This window comes from Rhyacophila brunnea, unplaced genomic scaffold (genome assembly GCF_057557595.1).
Source record: "Rhyacophila brunnea isolate RB1 unplaced genomic scaffold, BYU_Rbru_1.0 scaffold_144, whole genome shotgun sequence".
Classification (NCBI taxonomy): Eukaryota; Metazoa; Arthropoda; class Insecta; order Trichoptera; family Rhyacophilidae; genus Rhyacophila; species Rhyacophila brunnea.
In genome coordinates, this window is record NW_028232800.1 from 774,240 (window position 1) to 786,376 (window position 12,137).

Sequence of the window (12,137 nt, forward strand, 5' to 3'; positions counted from 1 at the left end):
ATATGAAAGCAAGAAAAAGTAAATATAATGAGAATAATAAGAATTTTATAGATAATGAAAAAAATTCAAGGGTTGATAAGGGAGATGTACCACGAGCGAAAGATTACTCTGATTTAACCTCAAAAAAATTAGCAAGTTCCATTGAAATAGATAAACCCATTTTATTTGACCAAAGTACACGAGAATACAGCATTAAAAGTGACTATGATACACTATTTTCAGATAAGAAAACATATCCCAAATTCCAATTTCCTTAATAGAAATCAATTATATTGAGCTTATATCATAGACAACATATATTCATAAATAAATATTATCATTAATGCTGTCCATAATTATTTTGAAGTATCATTTGAGAAAAGAAGTACTTATTGATATTCTGTTTATTGTATACAGCAAAATATCTGAATGAATATAAGAATATTGCTTAAAAATGGATACTCAATAAAAACTTTTCCTTTCAACAATAAACATGAAAACTTTGTAGGCTAGGTTTTCGTGATTGCAAATTTCAAACAATTTTTTAGATTAATTTATTCTTTATAGCTCTTAATAAAGCACTTAGATTGAACTATCTCATTAACCATTGGGTCACTTATCGACATTTTAGTTTCTAGACCGTCGTCGCCACGCGAAACCATATTAAATTTAGCATAGGAATCAACAGAAGCCCCAAGAGATTTGAGGATAGCATTTCCAAAGGCTGCCAACAATCTGCTGTATTGTGTTTCTTGGAATATAGCAAATCTCTTTGCACACTGAATATTAGATCTATAATCAATTAGGGGAATGTCTACATCAATACTCTCAAAAATATTAAAATAGTTATTTGGAGGGCAGGGTACAAGGAGGATGTAGTTCGAAACAGGGTCTGAAGTGTTTATTTTGTTTAACAAATCTAGAATTTTTGTGACTTTTCCTTCGCATGTTCCTTGGTTTATTTCTTGCAATAATGGATGATTAGGAGATGAATTAAGATTAATTTTAAAATCAAAGTTGTTCTTTTGGAACATTTGAGATGCCTTTAATTTATCCTCCACTTCTGCTACAATTTTCTGTAAATCCAAGCCCAAGCTCTCATGTGTCTTTTGATACGTATCTGCATACTCTCTTGGTGCAATAACATTAATGTTAAATACGGTTCCTGACTTTTGAATAGCCTCACAGGTTATTTTATTCAAATTTATCAAAAAACTAAGTCCAATCGCATTATAAATAAACATGCTTCCAAATATATTTTTGAATATAAGCCGTGGATGAAACATGTTTTACATTACGTTTCATTAATCAATACCAACACGTGAAAAAATATTATGATACATAAGTCAATCAATAGAAATTCAAATATATTTTACAAAAAACTTCTCAATATTATAGTGGCAGATAGCAGCTTTCCCACTATAGTACTTTATCGTTATTTCACTTATAAAATTTTACTCAATTTTCAAAGAAAATTATTCGTTACTTTTTCATAAAAATTTTCAAAGGAATTTAGTAGCTTCTTTCAAACCCCCAATGCCAGAAGAGGATAAGAAACAAGATATTAAGCATACAAATATATCAGGTGAATATAAAGAGAAAGAGGCTAACAATGAGGAGAAAATGGAGTCCAACGAAGAGATTATATCAGAGAGTCAACAGAAGAAAGAGCCGGAAGTAAATAATAGTCCTGAATCTGGGAAGAAGGATTTCAAGGAAGATTTAATCTTAGAATCAGCAAATAGTTCATTGCTAGAAAATAAATCTACAGCAGTAAATACCCATAGTTTTGAGGATATTGGTAAAAAGCAGAGTCCTTTTCTGACGAAGTCAAATAGTAGTGTAAGTCCGTTTTTGAAGAAATTAAGTATCCATAATGAATATTTGTTTTTAAATAATACCAATAGCACCTCTTCAGACATAGAAATGTCAATGGAAAATGAAATTTCTTATAAAAAACAACAAGAACAGATTGATTCAGCAACAAAGGATATCTCGGTGTTTAATAGAATGTGTAAGTTATACTTTTTATTACCAAAGACTGGAAAACTGGAAACAAGGGGAGAAGGGAAATTGATTATTTTGAAAGATAAAGAAGGTGTATATAGAATTTTGATGGTGCGAAATAAGCTTATGTTAAAAGGCTGCTTTCATTTTATTGCACCAACTTCAAATCTTATTAAGGCCACTGCGGTAAAGAACAGTTGGGTTTGGGTGGCTATTGATGACAAATCTGATGCAGAAGAAAACTATAAAAACACTACTTATTTTGTGACTTTCAGCTCTGAAGACTATGCTGATGAATTTGAAAAGGTTTATAAAGAAGGACAAGAGGTTAATAGAGGAATATTTAAGAAACTAAGAGAAGAACAATAAATTCTTGAATATTAAAATAAGACTGCTTTGTTTGTTTAGAATTAAACAAGCAAGTTCAGTTTATTAGAAAATGTTATTTACTGTATAAATTATTCTAAACAAAGACTTGCATATTGTGTGTTTTGTATATCTCAAACTTGTTTCATGACTCAGGTTTCAAATCATAGATTTATTTTTTCCTTCAAAAAATAATAACATGAATAAGTTAGTCGAGTTGGATAAGCTAATAAAGGAAATTAAAGGGGAAATTTCCAATCCTAATACTTCGAAAGACATAACAACTGTTCTTAATTCAAATGAAAAGGAACAATATTCTGATGACTCGAATTCTTCAATACCGGTAGAAACCAATAATTCAGATAGGAATAATATATGTCATTTACTAAACAAGCAGTTTTATAAAGATTTAGAGGATTATCAAAAACTGAAATTAAAAATAACTGGGCAGTATGTTAGATTTCTACAAGTAGTTAAGCAAATAAAGAATGATGATAATAGTATTCCAACCATACAGGATAAAAACTTAAGGAATGATAATTTAAAGAATAGTATTACTGGGAAAGATATAGAAATGTCCAAAGATAAAAAAAACAGTGATCTGTATTATGAGCAACGAAAATATATGTTAAAATATCAAAATTCTAACATTTGTAATGATATTGTAAAAAGCAATGTAGATATCCCAAACGTGGAAGAAGAATATTTCTACAAAATACTATGTAACTCTAGGGATGCGTTGATTTTTATTGAGTCAGAGATGGCTGGGATATCCACTAAAATAGTAAAAGTTAAAAAGTTCAATTTTGATTGCCAACAGAAGTATAAATCACAAGCTGAAGAAAATTTAAAATATAAAGAAAAATGCGACAGGCTAGAAAAGGAGTGTAGTAAGTACAGAGAAGATTGTGGTAACTTTGAAAAACTCATTGGTGCCAAAACTGATGAAATTCATGAGCTAAATTTAAAGTTATTAGAAAATAAGCATACATTTGATGATTTATATGATTGTCAAAATATGAAAACAGATGAGCTAACAAGATTAGCTGAACAATTTAAAAAGGATAAAGTACAACTAAATGAGAAGAATAAAAATATGATAGATCAAGTTGATGTGATGAATCAAAAAATTAGTGATCACCAAGCAAATGAAGGTAGGTTAATGAAACAAATTCGAGAATTAACAGAGAGTGAAAACGGCTTAAAGCAACAAATTTCTGATTTATATTGTAATGAAAACTTGTTAAAAGAAAAATTATCAGATTTTAAAATAAAGGAAAAAGAATTACATTTGAAAATTGTAAACTTAGAATCTCAAGAAAATAATCTGAAAAACCAAATTATACAGCTGAAATCAAATAAGAAAAAAATAGATGGAGAAATGGATGAAAGTACTGGAATACGAACTTTAGAATTGGGCAATGATATTCCTAGGAATCAAAAATCTGATTCTAATGTGGATTTACAACTGAACGATAAAGAAGATAATAAACAGAAGGAAATAGAGAACAATCATGGTGTGGAATCGACAACAGAATACGAAAAGCTAAATGTGAGATTTGAAAGATTAGTACAAGAAAATAGAAAATTATTAGACAAATTAGATGATACTAAATCCATGGGAATAACAAAGAGCTTCATATCGCAGAGTGGTTTAATTGAAGAACAAACCGAGTTATTGAAAAAATTGAGCATTACAGTTGATAGTATTAAGGAACAGCTAAATGACCAAAATAGCGATAGCAATCAAAACCCCAGAGGAATAAGTAATAGCAAAGGTTCTTCGGTAGATTTAAGTTATCAAGAAGATAAAGATTGGCACAAATCTCAGGTATTGACCCCAAATATCAACGAATCAGATGGAGACCATTATATGATGAGAAATCGTTCTTGTGGTATGAAAACAACAGACATACCACCTATCATTGATTCTACAGCATCGGAAGAAATTAAAGAGCCAAAACAAAAATTGCAGTTAAATGATTTTGTATCACTCCTCATGGAAATTTCTAAGGACATGCTGGAAAATATTCAAAGATTTAAAGAAAATATATCAACAGTTCATAGGAAAAATAATTTTTTAAATGATACCTTTAAGTGTGATAAATTAAGGGAAATCACCAGATGCAACAAATTTTCATCTGAACAAGAAACTAATACCAAGAAATTTGAAGATAAAAGCAAGAAGCTTGAATCTAAAATTAATAAAAAAAGAGAAAAAATCACTAAAAACCAAGCCAAAATTAATAATAATACTGAAAATATTACCAAGCTAGAAAGCAAAATAGAAAATATGACCACCAATAAATTATCAATTGTGGAGGATAATGGATGTTCAAATAGTAATGACTCCAACTTGGAAAAACATGTTGAAGAAGCGGTGTCTATAGATAATATTCGTGAAAAGATTGATCTGCTTAAATCGAAAAACAGAAATCACAATAATTTAATATCAAAATATTTATCAAAAATCAACAAATATGAATCCAAAGTAGATAATTTAAGAATAAATGCCAATAACAATCAGATACCACAAAATCAGTCTGGATATTCAATTTCTGATCATGAAATCTCTGATAATAATAAGCAACTTGAAGTATTGAAACAATCGATTGCCGATTTATTGCAATATCTACCACCTGATATAGAGCCTTATTGTTCAGCACATCAAATGAGTAGAATAATTAAGAATCAAAATGAAAGTAAAAACATACAAGCAGAGGATTCTATAGTATTACAAAACATTTACAAAATAAAAGAACATTTGAAATGTATTCCCTCACAACACGAGTACCAAAAATACACGACTACTATTCAACACATTATGAATGTAGTAAACGAAGGTAATTTAAGTTGTGATATACGCTTTTTAAATATGCTTGAAAAAACAATTAAGAAAATGGAAATATACGATGATCCTGTAATTTGTAAAATTACTGTACAATTTGCGCTTTGTAAGAAATACGTAGAAGATGTAATAAAAACAAAAAAAGCACTACAAGAGTGGGCAAGGGTAGATATATAAGTTCCTTAATAAATTTGGCTTACTTTATACGCACTCATAATTTTAATTATTGATAATAATTTAGATAATTTCATAGGAATATTAAGAAGTAAGTATACAACCTTACTACTACAAAAATTCTTTGTTTATTGATTGAAATATGTATAGCGTATGCATTTATGAATATGAACTTAACTCATAAAATATCAAAAATATTAATAGTGTTTAAAATTCATTTTTTAGAAAAAATTTTCTATCCCATAAATGATATTTGCCGATAAAAATAAAAAGATTCTAAGTGATAAAGATAAAATAACAATTATTCGGCAAAATTCTACTGTCGAATACTCTAGAGATTCCTCAGACGGCTTAAATATATCTACAGTATATGGTAAAGTTGTTACTAATCATAAATATGGGAGGTGTAAAAAAATTAATGGTGAAATATTTGAAATTATAGATGGTAAGATTTTTAAAAATGGTAGTCACATTGGGGATATTAAAGTAGACCATTTTATTGATTTTCATTTAATCAAAAAACGCAATACTGAACAGAGTGAATGTGAAGTAATAACTAAAAGTGGGTCTGAAGATTGTAACACTGATCAGAAACTACTACCAAATAATAACAATGACTCTATTGATGACTACTTGCTGTTTTTTGCCTCTGTAGTTAATAGAAAAAATATAAAATGTATAGATATGGATGGAAATGTAATAGTTGAAGATATAGATTCGTTTAAGTTTGTAGAAGAATGCTTATATTATAAAACTAAGCAACAAATTTTGAAAACAAATTTAACAAATTTCAAAACTGCAGTTGTTTGCGAAGTAAATTCAACAAGATTACTCAATGAAAAGATATATGTCGATTCTGGAAATAAGATTCACTTCTATGATAATGATCGAATAATTGACTGGCATGATTCTACAGTTTTTTTTTCAGAAATTTATTCAAATTATGTTTTTTCTTCTTCTATTAAAAAAGTTACGAGATCTAGCTTGGATAGAGATGACAATCAGGTTTTATTTTATTTTAATGGAAAATTTGTAGATATACTAATTGAAAAAAATAAGCTATATTTTCTGAGTAATGTTGAGTTTATAGTGTTTGATTTGATTTCTGAGAATATAATATATAGAGATTATTTATTAGGTGAAATTCAATATCAACCAATTAATTTGATGAAAGATATAGAAGAGGAAAATGATATATTAAATCTAAAGAGAAAAAGCAAGGTTGAAATACTGAATTCAATGCCCACACTGACTAACTATTCTTCAGAAACAAAATTTACTGGAAACGATTCGAAAAATGTTGGTGATAAAGGTGAATCAAGTAGAATTGATTCTCAATATAATGATATGGAAATTCAAGAAACAAAAAATAATAGTATCTTAACGCATGCTGAATATATCGAAAAAATTCACAAGACCGATTCTTTAGATGATATTCCCCAAGCTAGTTCGATTTTACAAGCATCTGAAAATTCTTCAGAATATCTCTCTTCCAGCGACTCATATATAATTGCGCTTGTTGATGATATGCTGTTTATTATCGATTCACACTCCACAGAAATTGTTTCTAAGTTTGATTTACCCAATATGACTAACTATATTTCAGGAGATATGTTGTTTTCTATAAATAATAGAAAAAAGAATGTTACAATAGAAAGCTATAAAATTCATTTAGAGAAATTGAAACTAATTCGATCCGATTTTATTGATCGAAAATATTTAAGAAACTCAGGATTAAAAAAAATTCATCTTGTCAAGAATCAACTTTATTTGCATATTCGAAATCATATTAAAACACCAATGGGTTCAGGGTTACTTATTACAAAATTTCATAAGGAAACAGATTTTGAGAGTGTGTCAACATTCTATAATATTTATGCTATTGATGATTGCGGAGTCATCGATATAGTTAAAAACAAATTTATTTATGTTCTAGTAAATATTAAGAAAATCACAGTAACTGATCAGGTGGCCTTTTTATTAACAACTAATGGTGAGTTAAATATTCAGATGATCTCTCAATCCTCTCCTGGATCTATCTTGGGAACATTATCCAATATTACTGATTTCTATATAGAAAAACATACTATTTTTGTTTTATCTGTTGCTAGTGATCAAAAGGTAATTTGCAGATACGATTTTACAAATGTGCTAAATTTCGATTTGAAGGAGTTGGGATTAAATATAACGGATCAGAATGCGGAGAAATTAGTCTGTGGGCGGTTTTATGGGAATACGCATGGATTGCTTGAATATGAATAAATTAAAATTCACAGAGATTCAACTCGATATAATTTATCAAAGGTTTTTAATACAATCCACGTACGTAGTATTTAAAGTCTTGATTTTTCTAATCGATATATCATGGTGTATTGCAGAGAAGTAGGTGCTAATCCAAGAAAATTTTTATAATAATGGATACAATTTTGTCTCATCAAGTTGAATTTTATTGATTAGCTCAAATCTGTTTGAAAAGTTTATATAGCAAGATATTACAATTATTATGGAAAAATCATGTGCCTGTTTGTCTAAATCAAGAATAATATTTGATTATAAATATTATATACTGAGACTATACACAGCCCAAGAAAATTCATAAAACACCCAGCACAATTTTAAAAAATAATAACAGAAGTAAAAGCCTGTATCTTTATAGATTTTTATTAAAGGAAATTATAAAGCTTCTCTCGCTTCTTTTTCTGCTTCCTTTTCTTTTGAAGGTATTGGTGTTGATTGCACAGCCAGTGCCAACTTTTCTGCCTCCTTCTTAAATGCTTCCAATTCAGAGATTATTTCAGATGCAAGGGTTGTATCAGAGATGTCCTTAACCCATGAGTTATAAGTTTCATAGACTGATTTAAACATAAGTAAATCATCTTCTGGTAAATTAGTTGCCTTTTGAAGCAATTCATCATACATTTCAAGGGCAGTCTTGAATAGTCTAGTCTGCTCTAGCTTATTCTTAAGTTCTAAATCAGCTGCCTCATTCTCTTTAGCAGCATTGAGAATTTCTTGAACCTTTGCTTTGTCAGTACCAACATAGTTCTCTTTGAAAACTTTGGAAGAAGTGACATTGGTGTCTAAATCAGTTGCTGTAACCGAAAATTCATAATTAGCACTCATCGACACTTTAACTTCAATTCTTGGAACTCCACGTGGACGAGGATCCTTCAAAATAAGTTCAAAAGTCCCAAGAAGTGTATTTTGCTTAGCCAATGGTCTTACACCAGTGTAAACAGCAAGGGAAATTCTAGTTTGGTTGTTTTCAACGGTACTAAATTGCGAGGAAGCTACTGTAGGAATAATTTTATCTTTCTCAAGAATTGGTTGGAATGAACCATCTGAGACTTCAATTCCGATAGGTAAAGTCGTGGAATTGAGCAGCATAACACTTTGCTCTCCATCAGAATTAGCTGCCAATCTACAAGCACCAATAGAAACTGATTTATCAGGATCAACATCATAACATAATTTAGCATTGGGAAATTGCTCGGCCAAGTATTGTCTAATATAAGGAATTCTGGTAGAACCACCTACTAAAATAACCTTTTGAATTTCTGACTTAGATATTGCCTTGTCCATACCATCCATATTAGTGGTTCTGAAGAGACCAATATTTGAATCATAAAAGAGTTCATGAATTTTGTCATAAATTGGCTTTGATAATTGATCAAAAACCTTCTTATCCAGTGAGAATTCATATTCTCTATTTTGACCATCAAAAAATTTTTTAGTTGCAATATAGTTAGGATTGGTCATTTGATTATTACATGCATCTATTTTAAGCTCTTCAACAAAAAGTCTCAATCTTAATTCTTCGTTCTTAGATAGCTCGAAACCCATAGATTCCATAAAGTGCTTGGCTATTTGACTATTAATATTTTCCCCTCCCAAAAAATTATCCCCAGAATATTTAGCAACAGCTAAATTTGAAAAAATTCCATTATTACTTGTTCCTTCCTTCTCGTTTTCTACCTCAACTACAGAAATATCAAAAGTACCACCTCCTAGATCGAAAACAAGAACCTTCTCCTCAACATTCAATTCAATGGAGTTTTTCTGTGCATAATCAATACATGCAGCAGTAGGTTCCTTAAATATGACCACATTTGTAAATCCAGCGGTTTCTGCAGCTTTTTTAGTTTCAGAGTCTTGATTGACTGAAAAGTATGCAGGAGTTGTTATGACGGTGGAAATAATATCCTTGTCTTTGATAATTTCTGAGTACATTCTTCCTAATAGAAGAGCAGAAAGCTCGGTTGGTGTATAGTCACTCTTTGTACCATCACTATGTTCTGCAGTGAAAATTGGAATGGCACTATTAGCTGGTCCCTTGTGATTTACATCATAAGTGACATTTCTCTTAAAACGAGCTATTACAGGATCGTTCGATAACAAACCCATGGCCCTTTTAAATCCATAGAAATAGTTCTTCGATCTGGGATTCTTCTTGTTCTGTGCATTTGCTTTTAAACCATAATGCATAAATGGCAGGCCATTCTTCTTTTCATAATCAACAAAAATCGTTGATGGCATAGTGTACTCATTATCAAAAAGAATATGAGTAAACTCATTTGAACCTTTTAAGTGGGTCGTTACACAAGAAAATGTAGTACCCAAATCGATACCAACATGAACTGCTTCTTTCTTAACGCTATCAGAAGCATATGTAAATAAAGAAAATAGCAAAATTACTCCGCTCCAACATCTCAGCATACCCTTCCTAAAAATTTTTTTTAAAATAAAAGAAGTAATTTGGAAAATCAAACAAACAAACAAATCAAAAGTCGAAATGACAAAACAAAAATTTTCTGATATTAGAAAATTTTTGTCTTAAGACTTCTTAGTATGTTTTTAGTGTTACTATTCAAATTGATAAGGTGTAAAGAGGGATTATACTCAAAAAACTATTTTAATTTTAGCTATTTAGGTAAAATTAATTAAAAAATATTTCAAAATAATAAGTTTAATTTTCATAGTTTTAAAGTATGGGGTTGTTCTATCTAAATTCAGTCAGCCAAGTAGTTTATTCTCCTAAAAATATCTTTATAAGATTTTGTGTAAATATTGAAGTTTTCTAAATTCTAATAGAATTGCTTTTTCTTAACTTAAATTTTTTTGACAAAGCAGTATTTCAATGAGTGATTTGTATCAAGACATACACAGAATATTATTTGGTATAATGACAAAAGCATAATATGGTCTAGTGGCGCAACCGGATAGCGCGTACGGCTGTTAACCGTAAGGTTGTGAGTTCGAGTCTTACCTAGACCGTTTTTATCTTGTGAGTTTTGCATAATGATTAAAATTACCGAATAAATAGTGATTTTTGTGAAATAATGAAATAAACTTAGTTTGAACAAAAAGTGATCCTAATGCAGTGAATCGATCCTAAGTATTCACATGCAGTAATATTAAAGGTGTTGTTTGTTATCAGATTATCTTATTATTATAAAAAGAGATCATCCAAGTCGGGGAAATTCGTTTTTAATTATTCTAATAAAGTTATTAATTAAACATATGTGAAATAGCTATACCCAAGTACCTCAATCTATAATCAATATATCTGTTGGTAATGTTAATAGTAATATAATATACTCAAAGGATGATAAAATATGTTATTCATTTTGCAAATCAAAAGTTATTTTTATTAAATTTCACCAAATCGTTTTACTTTCATCATTTTGTTAAGAATTTTAAATTTATCAGCATATCATCCTGGACCATATATCTAACATCTAGCATTCGTTTATTAAACTATTAATATTACTTTCTTAAACTTATATGCACATACACTTTTCCTAATTATTGATAATAATCACCACAATATATTTTAATCAACTCATTTTACTGTAATATAGTAAGTTATTTTAATTTTATACAATTTAAATAAATATCTTTCTCTATAGTTTCACCCCATGCTATCTCCAAATATTCAAGGGGATCTCGAAAAAATTCAGGATACTCTTGATAAAAAGTATTCTGAATATTCTAAGATAGAATTCATGAATAAACTTAAGCATCATGAATCAATTAAAGATCTTTTGGAGAAACGAGATACTATTTTAGCAAGTCTGGGTAGAGAAGATTGGGCTCTGTATTTCACAAATGCAGTTGAGAATTTTGAGGCAATTGCAGAATATTTCCCACTTATCGAAGATTCTGGAGAAAGCTTTTATGATACATCAATTGTAAAGTCAATGAAGGTGGAATTTCTTGAAAATTATAAATTAAGAGTTACTTTTGAATTTTTCGAAAACTCGTATATTGAAAATCAGATATTGGTGAAAAGTTATGACTTATTCGGAAAGGATGAGGTCTCAGTTGACATTAAATACAAAAATACTATGGCGCCATGTCCATTATTCGAGTATTTTGAATCAGAAGAAGAATCCTTAGAGACCTTTGATATATTTTATGAATTCTATTGTAATATGTCATTTTATTCATTCTTTTCAGAAAATCAGAAAGAATAAATTAAGGGGTATATTATATGTATATACTATTTAATAAAGTAAGTCAAGTATAAAATAGCTTCAATTTTTCTTAAATAGATTTAATTAAAGATAGATGAATTTGTAAATACCCTGCTCTTTGGACCATAATATTTTACCGTTTTTTATATCATTAATCACTACAAATGCACCAGCTTCTCTTATCTTCCTTGATCTTGTTTCTTTTGAAAATTTTGTTCCCATTAATTTTAAAAATTCATCTTCACTGCTGAAATCAGGAAGCTTATAGTAATCTTTTAATGTATTTG

At 29.2% G+C, this 12,137-nt stretch overlaps 1 non-coding gene across 1 annotated transcript; it reads left to right on the forward strand.

Moving 5' to 3' along the window:
- The first annotated feature begins 10,574 nt into the window (after positions 1-10,574).
- Positions 10,575-10,648, forward strand: TRNAN-GUU (transfer RNA asparagine (anticodon GUU)). Its single transcript has one exon. It is a non-coding gene; the product is annotated as a tRNA-Asn (tRNA).
- Positions 10,649-12,137: the final 1,489 nt, after the last annotated feature.